The sequence below is a fragment of the Crocodylus porosus genome, unplaced genomic scaffold (genome assembly GCF_001723895.1).
Source record: "Crocodylus porosus isolate Cpor-Errol unplaced genomic scaffold, CroPor_comp1, whole genome shotgun sequence".
NCBI classification, from domain to species: Eukaryota; Metazoa; Chordata; order Crocodylia; family Crocodylidae; genus Crocodylus; species Crocodylus porosus.
In genome coordinates, this window is record NW_017728928.1 from 12,515,448 (window position 1) to 12,523,235 (window position 7,788).

Here is a 7,788-nt window from a genome sequence, read left to right on the forward strand (position 1 = left end):
CCCCCCGCGCACACCCACACGCGCTGACCATGATGCACCACGCGCCCAACGGCCGCCCGCGCTGCCTTCCCCACAACGAGGCTGCTGGCGGGGGGCCACGCCCCCCGCAGGAGGCCATGTCACCCCTGGTGCTGTGTGGTGGCACCTCCTTGTGGTGGAGCCTTGCAGCCCCAGCCCGTGTTTCCTGCTCCCCGGCCGCTGCATGGAGCGTGCGGGGGCCCCTCGCGGTGTGTATACATGTGTACAAGGGCTAGGACACGTTACTCACCTGTGTCATGGAAGACCCCTGCCTTGCGTGACCCCTGGCAAAACATGGCCTCTGTGGAAAGAGCATGTCTGCGCCCAAAGGGGAGATGTGCAGCTGGTACCAACATGTGTTTGTGCCCTGGGGCAGAGCTCTTCCTGGGTCCCCGTCAGGGAGCTGCCGCTGCATGCAGATGTCATGTGTGGGAAGCTTTTCGGGTGTCTCCCTCCCTGGAGGGATGGGTGCCGGCGTGTGCTGCTTCCTTGTCTTCTCCTGTCCCATGTTGAGCGTGAAGGAAATGTTGGTGGCATGTGTTTGCATCCGTGACACGAGCTGGGGCCTCCACGTGGGGAAATCTCCCCTGCGCCAAGCAGCAGAGAGGGCTACCGTGTTGTTTCTTGTGGCGTTCTGGAGACATGGCCTTTTGCGTTTGCATGGCATCCCCTTGGTGTCCCAAGGGTTTGGGTTGGAAGTGGTGGCAGTAAAGTGAAATTGAAAAAAAGGTGGTGGGAGGAGTATGGAAGGGTTGAGAGTGGTAGGAACATCTTTGTGAAGGGGCAGTTGGTGATGGGGAGGAGGAGGACAGGCCTATCTCAGATAGTTCTTGCGTCTCCTCTTGAAAAACATGAGATTGGACCCCTGCCACGCAAAGAAAATATCAGTGAATTTCATCACCTTTGTCACTGGAGGGTGTTGTCCACAGAGGAAAGAAACAGCAGAAGAAACTACTCCCATCATTTGTGTGTCACTAGGCCCCCGCGCTCAGTCCTAGAAGAAGGAGCACGTGATTATGTTTTCTACATGTGGCTTTTTCCCTTAAGAATAATGGTCGATCTTGTTCTGCTCGAAAATAGGACTTTGCATTTCTGTAGCTGCGTCCAGCCAGTGAATGTAAAATGTGTCCCAAGGATTAAGCCATGCAATGCCTGCTTTTGTTGCAGGGGAATGAACTGAAGCAAACCAATTATAAATAACTTGCCCTCAAGAAACTATACAGTGAGTCTTTAGCAGAGTTGGGAGCAGAACTGTAAGGGTGCTACCTCACAGTCGCTTCCAACATCCCCTCAATTTCTATTTTCCAGCCGTAGTGTGCAGGGTATTGACTGGTCACATTGCACTAGTTGTCCTCTTTTCTAGCTGCGTCTCTAGAGCCTGGAAGTCTGCAGGATCATCTGGAAACAAGGCGAATCCAGTTAAGCTCTGTCCCCTAGGGCCATTCCTGCAGAAGGGAAGGAGAGTGTGATTCACTTCAAGTGGAGGACAGAACTCTTACCTGAGAGGCAGATAACTATTTGTATATTGTCCATCTGTGAAAGCAACTGTAGATATCTGACAATTGTCATAGGAGTGGTGAAAGTCTGCATGACTGTGGATGGATGCGTCTTGGGACTATTAGCGTGAGATCCATACTGTGGAAGTGTTTGCAAATGTTTGCACTAGCCATCATCTCAGGAACTTTTTTTTTTTAGTATAATGCAAGAAATGTTGTTTACTTCTCTTCGTGTTAACAACTTCCGTGCTGTTAATATTTCAATCTTTTCTTCTCCCCCTCTTGTTAATTTTATTTCTATAAAATGGCATTACAGTTGTAACTAAATGCAGCTAGAATTATTTAGCTACATCCTTTGCTGTCTTCTGGGAATCCCTGTCTCGGAGAATTTTTGGTTGTGTTTGTTAGGAATTGTCCCAGTTTCCTTATTAGTATAATTTTCTAAATTGCTGGCAATATTCCCATGGGATCTTATTTACTTTGTACTGCAGTCTTATATCTAGAGTGGAAATCCTTTCTATTTGCTCTAGAACACCAGCAAAAGAGAGCATGAAATGACAGTTGTTGCTTATATTCCATATCTCCAGCTCCCCGTATTGTGTTAAGTGACTGAGATCCTTATAGAATCATAGATTTGACATTGGGGACACATGTAATATATCAATATAACTGGATACTTTTGGAAACAAAGTATATATGGCAAGCTTCCCTAACTGAGCTTGAGATGCTATGGGCTATGGTTGTCTTCCTGCCAAACACGGGCTGCTGAAACACAAGTCCCCATTCACTTGTTCCCAATTGGTGTGTACAGAAAGGTGGTAAATAAGCAGCAGAGATGTGTTCACACCAGTTGTGTGCAGTGTAGATGGCTTAGAGAGGTCTGGAGTGCACATTCATGTTTTTCCTTTGGGAATCGGGTCTCCTGCTTATTTAATAAGATTTCTTAACACTGACTGCAGAAGTCCAGTTAGTAGTAAATTTTAAAGTGCTTCTCTCTGAGCTAATTAAATGGAAAGTCTTTGTTTAGGTGGGGGGTTCCTTTTAATACTGCTCTCAATGCAAGAGTTGGATGGTGTCACTGTGTTGATCAGAGTGCAAAGACGCACTTGAACAAAGAGGTTTTCATGCATGTCTGCTTGACCTGGATATGTGTCATTGAGGTGTTTCACCTATCTGCATTGATTGTTGCTGTTTGCAGAGGGAAAATGATCTCAGTGTGTCATTCCAAAAATCAGCTAAAAGTTGCACATTTGTGTTTTTGTATTGTTTCTTATGATTACTATCTGGTACAATTATCTTTTCAAGTTTGTCTTTAATGTGTTACCTTCAAATCCAAATAGAGGCTGGGTTCAAAGAAACTGAAAGCGAGGGATCAGTTGTCTTATCTGGCATAATGTATTGAAGGTTTTGTTTTGATTGAGCACGCCTCTCTCTTCCAGTGGGACATAGCTGATACTGGTTAACTTTCAGTAGTATTGAACTTTAATTGTGTGATAAAGTTTACGTCCTGTGGTGGACTTTTCATCCATCTCTTAAAGTTCAGAAAAAATGAACATGGATCAGTATTTCTTCAGTATGCATTCATCTGAGTACCAGATAGCTTGGTTTCTTGCTATGTTATCAAACTCTCAGATGAGGGTGAATTAACCCATTTGGTGAGAATTGAAAAGGTATATTTTATTATGTTCTCTTTTTTTTTTTTTCCTTTCTCTCTCTCTCTCTCTCTCTCTCTCTGGATGATGACCCCATTTTCCATCCTAATCCCCAAAGTGAATTTTGCACAGAGAGAAAATGATTGTTTCCTGGTTTAGGTTGTAAACTTTTAGGGCAATAGCTTGCATGTACATTTTCATCACTAAATTAACCCAGATTATCTACATGCAGGTTAACTCAAGAGAAGTAGCTGGTATCACATGAGAACAGACACCTGGTAAAACGTGTACTAGTAAGGCCTGTAGGAGAACATCCCATGATTCTTAGTACTACTGCGGGATGAGCTATATAAGGAATGTTTTTCAGTCTATTGTGAAAGAAATGATCTGTTCTTCTGCGGAAATGCTGGAATTGCGGGGTGGCACTGGAAGACTAACAATACTCGTGGATGCAGACTAGCACTAGAGTGGTTGTGTTCAAAACAGAAGCGTTGTGTTACTCATGCTTTGATTTATACCTCCTTATGGATCAGTCAACTTGAGGTTAAAAGCACCACCACACTTGAGTTGAAGGGTTTTGGGTGGGGATAGAAGTCAAATTTGGGGCAACACCCAATCTTACAAGTCAAATTAACTTTACAGTAAAGACCAGTTCTGTGTCTTTGCATGTGTTTGCACAGACCCTGTACACTGGGTTCCCAAACTTGACTATGGCCCCTGGGTACTACGGCTATATAAATATTAAGTTAAAGGAGGAAATTTGATCCTGCTGTTTTTATGGGGGCCTGGATTTCCTCTGAACAACAGGGCAAATACTTTGTCTTACCCTACCTAAAATTTTACATTTAAATTCATAGTCATAAATAACAACACTTTAAAAAGGAGTCTGAAGCATTTGTGGTGGTTGGGCCCTCAAGATTTAAGACCACGATCATACCATAATTCTTATCGCTGGACAGAGATGACAGGGTGAACAAGCTGTGTAAATAGGTCTGACTTCATACGTGCAGACTTTCTGTCTCTGGAAATACGATTAAAAATCAGCAGTGTGTTAGATTTATACTTTCAGATACATTATTACCTTCAGTGGACTGCCTTTTCCTCTGGACCCCTTAGTTTTATCTTACGAGCAGGTCTGGACTGGCAGTTGTCCTCTTAGAATACCTGAAAAGGGATCCTTACTCTTCTTGAGCAGCTAGTTTAGACTGTTTCCCCCCAGACTTAACCATTTGTATTCTTTTCAAACCAATCAAACTCGAAAAATAACAAATGATTGGTCTAAGTCTTCTCTGTCTTGTTACGCCCTTTCAGTCTATACAGTTTTCTAGGCTGATGCTGCTATAGCAGCAGAATCTGGCCTTGTTTAAAAGAGAGAGACATTTTCAGGGCAGCTTTCCAACTCACTGATCACTCAGGCCATTTGGGAGAAACCAGAATGCCTATTGTTAGTACGTTCAACACAAGGAACCACCAGCAGTATCTGCTACATTATGTTACCTGTAATTGTCTATTTACATTATTAGACAAGTGCAGGCTGGTTTATTGGCTGGCTGAGCCTTGCTGAATTGTTATTAGGAAGTGGGACTAGTAACTAGAAGGTAGAAATGTGAAGTTTGGAACGGTTACAAGAATGGGTGCATTCACAGTGTACATTTACCAAAGAGAATGTATACAGAGGCAGGCTGGAAACCAAGAGTCTAGACCTTATGCTTTCTTAGAAGACTAGAGTTGAAGTCCACTCTTTTTTGTGGAGGATTTTGGCCCTGATTCCACTTTAGGGTTGGAGTCAGTGGGGCTTCCTGGAGAAGGACTGCTGCACCTGACTGATCCCCACTGATTTATTCTGAGCCCAATCCCATCGACTTAAATCATGCTGTAGGATCAAACCCTTGTTTCGGAGGGTCTCTTGATTATTCTTGGTGTGGTTCTTTTAGATGTCATGTCAACATCTCAGAATTGTCAAAGGGTTTGCGTTGCGGTGACTCCTGTATTGGAGGTGCCCTGTGTACTAACTTGGTGGAGAGGACAGACCTTCCATTTCACATAGGATTCCTAAATTTCAACATTTGGGTTTATTTTGAGTAGGTAGGAAACTGAAAATTTTAAACATTTCTGTGAAATAAATACTGTGTGAGAGAATTAAAAAAATAAAGCAAATTATATATATTTGTTTCAAACCAACAGCCAACATGTTTAGTCTTGAAAGCATTGAAGCGGATGTTTTGACTTGTCTGAACCTTTTGTTTGCTTGCTTTATTTGGAAGTGAAATTCTAGCAAAATTATTAACATTTTTAATGGAGCTGTATGTTTTGTTAAGCATTGCCACTGCTGAAATGGTGCATTCCTCCAAAATATGGCTCCTTTGAAGTCTTCTGTGTTGTTAGGATGTGTGCCCCATTGGCAGAACGAAGACCTACTTTTATATTAAAGTTCTGTTTATTGTGGAACATGTATGTTTCTTGCCAGCATATGTTTCTTTTACACTTCTGAAAAGTTTGAACCTGCTTCCATCTTCTCCCATTTGTACGTGTTGAACTGATAAGCTTTGCAGTCTCAGTTTTTTTTCTCTGTCAAGAATTATGGTTTAACTTAGCATGTTTTTAATCCTACATGATACAAAATCGTTTCAAGAATGTATCAAAAAAGCAATTTTACATGGGTATAGAACTTTTTTTGGGTAAACGTCTTGCAGTTGCATGGTTTTCTTTGACTGGGCATACCTGTCCAGCCCTACTCTTGTCTTATGCAGAGCCATGAGAGAGAACTCCATTACGTATGCTGGGATTCCTATGGTAGCTGATGGGGAAGAGGGGGATTCACTAACTTCACTTCCTGGGAAGCTCTTTTTTTTTTCTCTTTGATTTTAAACCTCATGAAATAGGAAGGTGAAGACATTCACTGCACTCTTGGTACTTTCCGAACACCTATTCATGATTACAAGTTTAAATGCATGCTGTCATTTTCATACTATAATAATGTGTCTCTCTTCTTGTGTAGTTTGGCCAGTTATGAAATAGTTAACACCATTGACATTTAAATTAGTATCTCCTTGAAATTAATAGTGACCGTTTATACTTAAAGCTGTTTCAGGTGGCCTTATAATTTGCCCAGACTGCATTACATCAGTTTTATTTGATTCATGTTTGAAAGGTTAGTTATAACAGTAAAAGGTTTAGACTTCCTTCAAAAAAAGAAATCTTAGGTTTTGAAGAACAGCGCTGTAGGTAAAAATACTGGCTTGCTAAGCCACCCAAAGCTGGTGCAACTTTACCCCCACTGAAGAGAGTCACAGACCACCAAGAGATATTGAATGGAATGCAGTTTACTGTGCCTGTAGGTAAGAAACTATATATGTATCAGAGAGGAGCTTTTTGTAGGTTCTTGTAAAATCTAATGGCATCCCTAAGTACAATTGATGAGTAAAACTACTAATAAGGTTTTGTGGAGATACCCATAACTTCCATTATTGTCGATAAACGTTACAGAAGTGCCGAGGGGAGAAAGATCCCCAAGACTAGCTGATGAATATCTGAAGAGTCTGAATGAATTATAAAGTCAAGATTATTTTAATGGTTGGGTTTTTTTCTTTTTGATCCAGTTATATTGCATACTAAAGAAGGCTGCCCAGCAATCCATACCAGTGCACTAAGAGAGCTGGTTTTTCTTGAAACCTTCAAAGGACTTTGAGCTATCGGTAAGAACCCTTGGAATTACCATCGTAACACAGAGAAGTAAGCTGTGGGTGAATACTGCAGCACCAGTACTCAAGCCTTGCAGCACCAGAGAGCACAGTGGCACCTTTAAGGATCCTGAAAGCCATACATAATCTGCATATTCATTGATATAGAATTTTTAATTTGGGATAAATGTGGAGCTCTCTTACTCTGTGCTGAAGGTGCTTTCCATGCTTCACAAGACACAGACAAAGTATGATTTGGATGCTGAAGGGAGAGAAATGCCCATTGCAAGGATGATACTGCCTCTCTAAAATCAGCCTCTATATCTGGCTTTATTTTTGTGTGCTGGCCCATGTGATACTGAATGCAGGCTCGCATTCTCTAGGTGATAACAATGTTCTAAGTCAAATCTACAGTCAAAAAAGGTCAGTTCATAACTATAAGCCCATCCAAAGGGGCTGTCACAGATGTGCCCACTATCAGTACATAAAAACAAGGATCTGACATTCAGCCTGGGTTGAAACAACTGGCATTCCTTTCATACAATTTGGATTTTACTGGACTGGAGCCTTGTAAATCAATCATTTCTTGTGGCTTATTTGCCCCTCATTTCTTTTCAGTTGACTATAGTTTTACCATCACAGAAAAACTAATGCTATTTTATGTTGAGGCCAGGCCTGAATGGCCCCCATGACAGGACAGATATCTGCAAACAAGCACTTTCCATCGCCACTCTATTGGCCAATGTGGGTTGGACTTGATGATCTGCTCAGGTCCCTTCTGACCCTACCAACTATGAAACCCAAGAGGGTTGAATGGCAGAAAGTTTCAGCAAAAAAAAAAAAGTTGCACCTACATTGAACACCTTCAAGAGCAAATTGGATGCTTATCTTGCTGGGATCCTATGACCCCAGCTGACTTCCTGCCCTTTGGGCAGGGGGCTG

The 7,788-nt window shown here is 42.1% G+C and overlaps 1 protein-coding gene across 1 annotated transcript in view; it reads left to right on the forward strand.

The window, feature by feature from the left end:
• Positions 1 to 7,788, forward strand: part of UNK (unkempt family zinc finger) — a 52,451-nt gene that overhangs the window by 940 nt on the left and 43,723 nt on the right. The gene's annotated exons all lie outside the window — the stretch shown is intronic.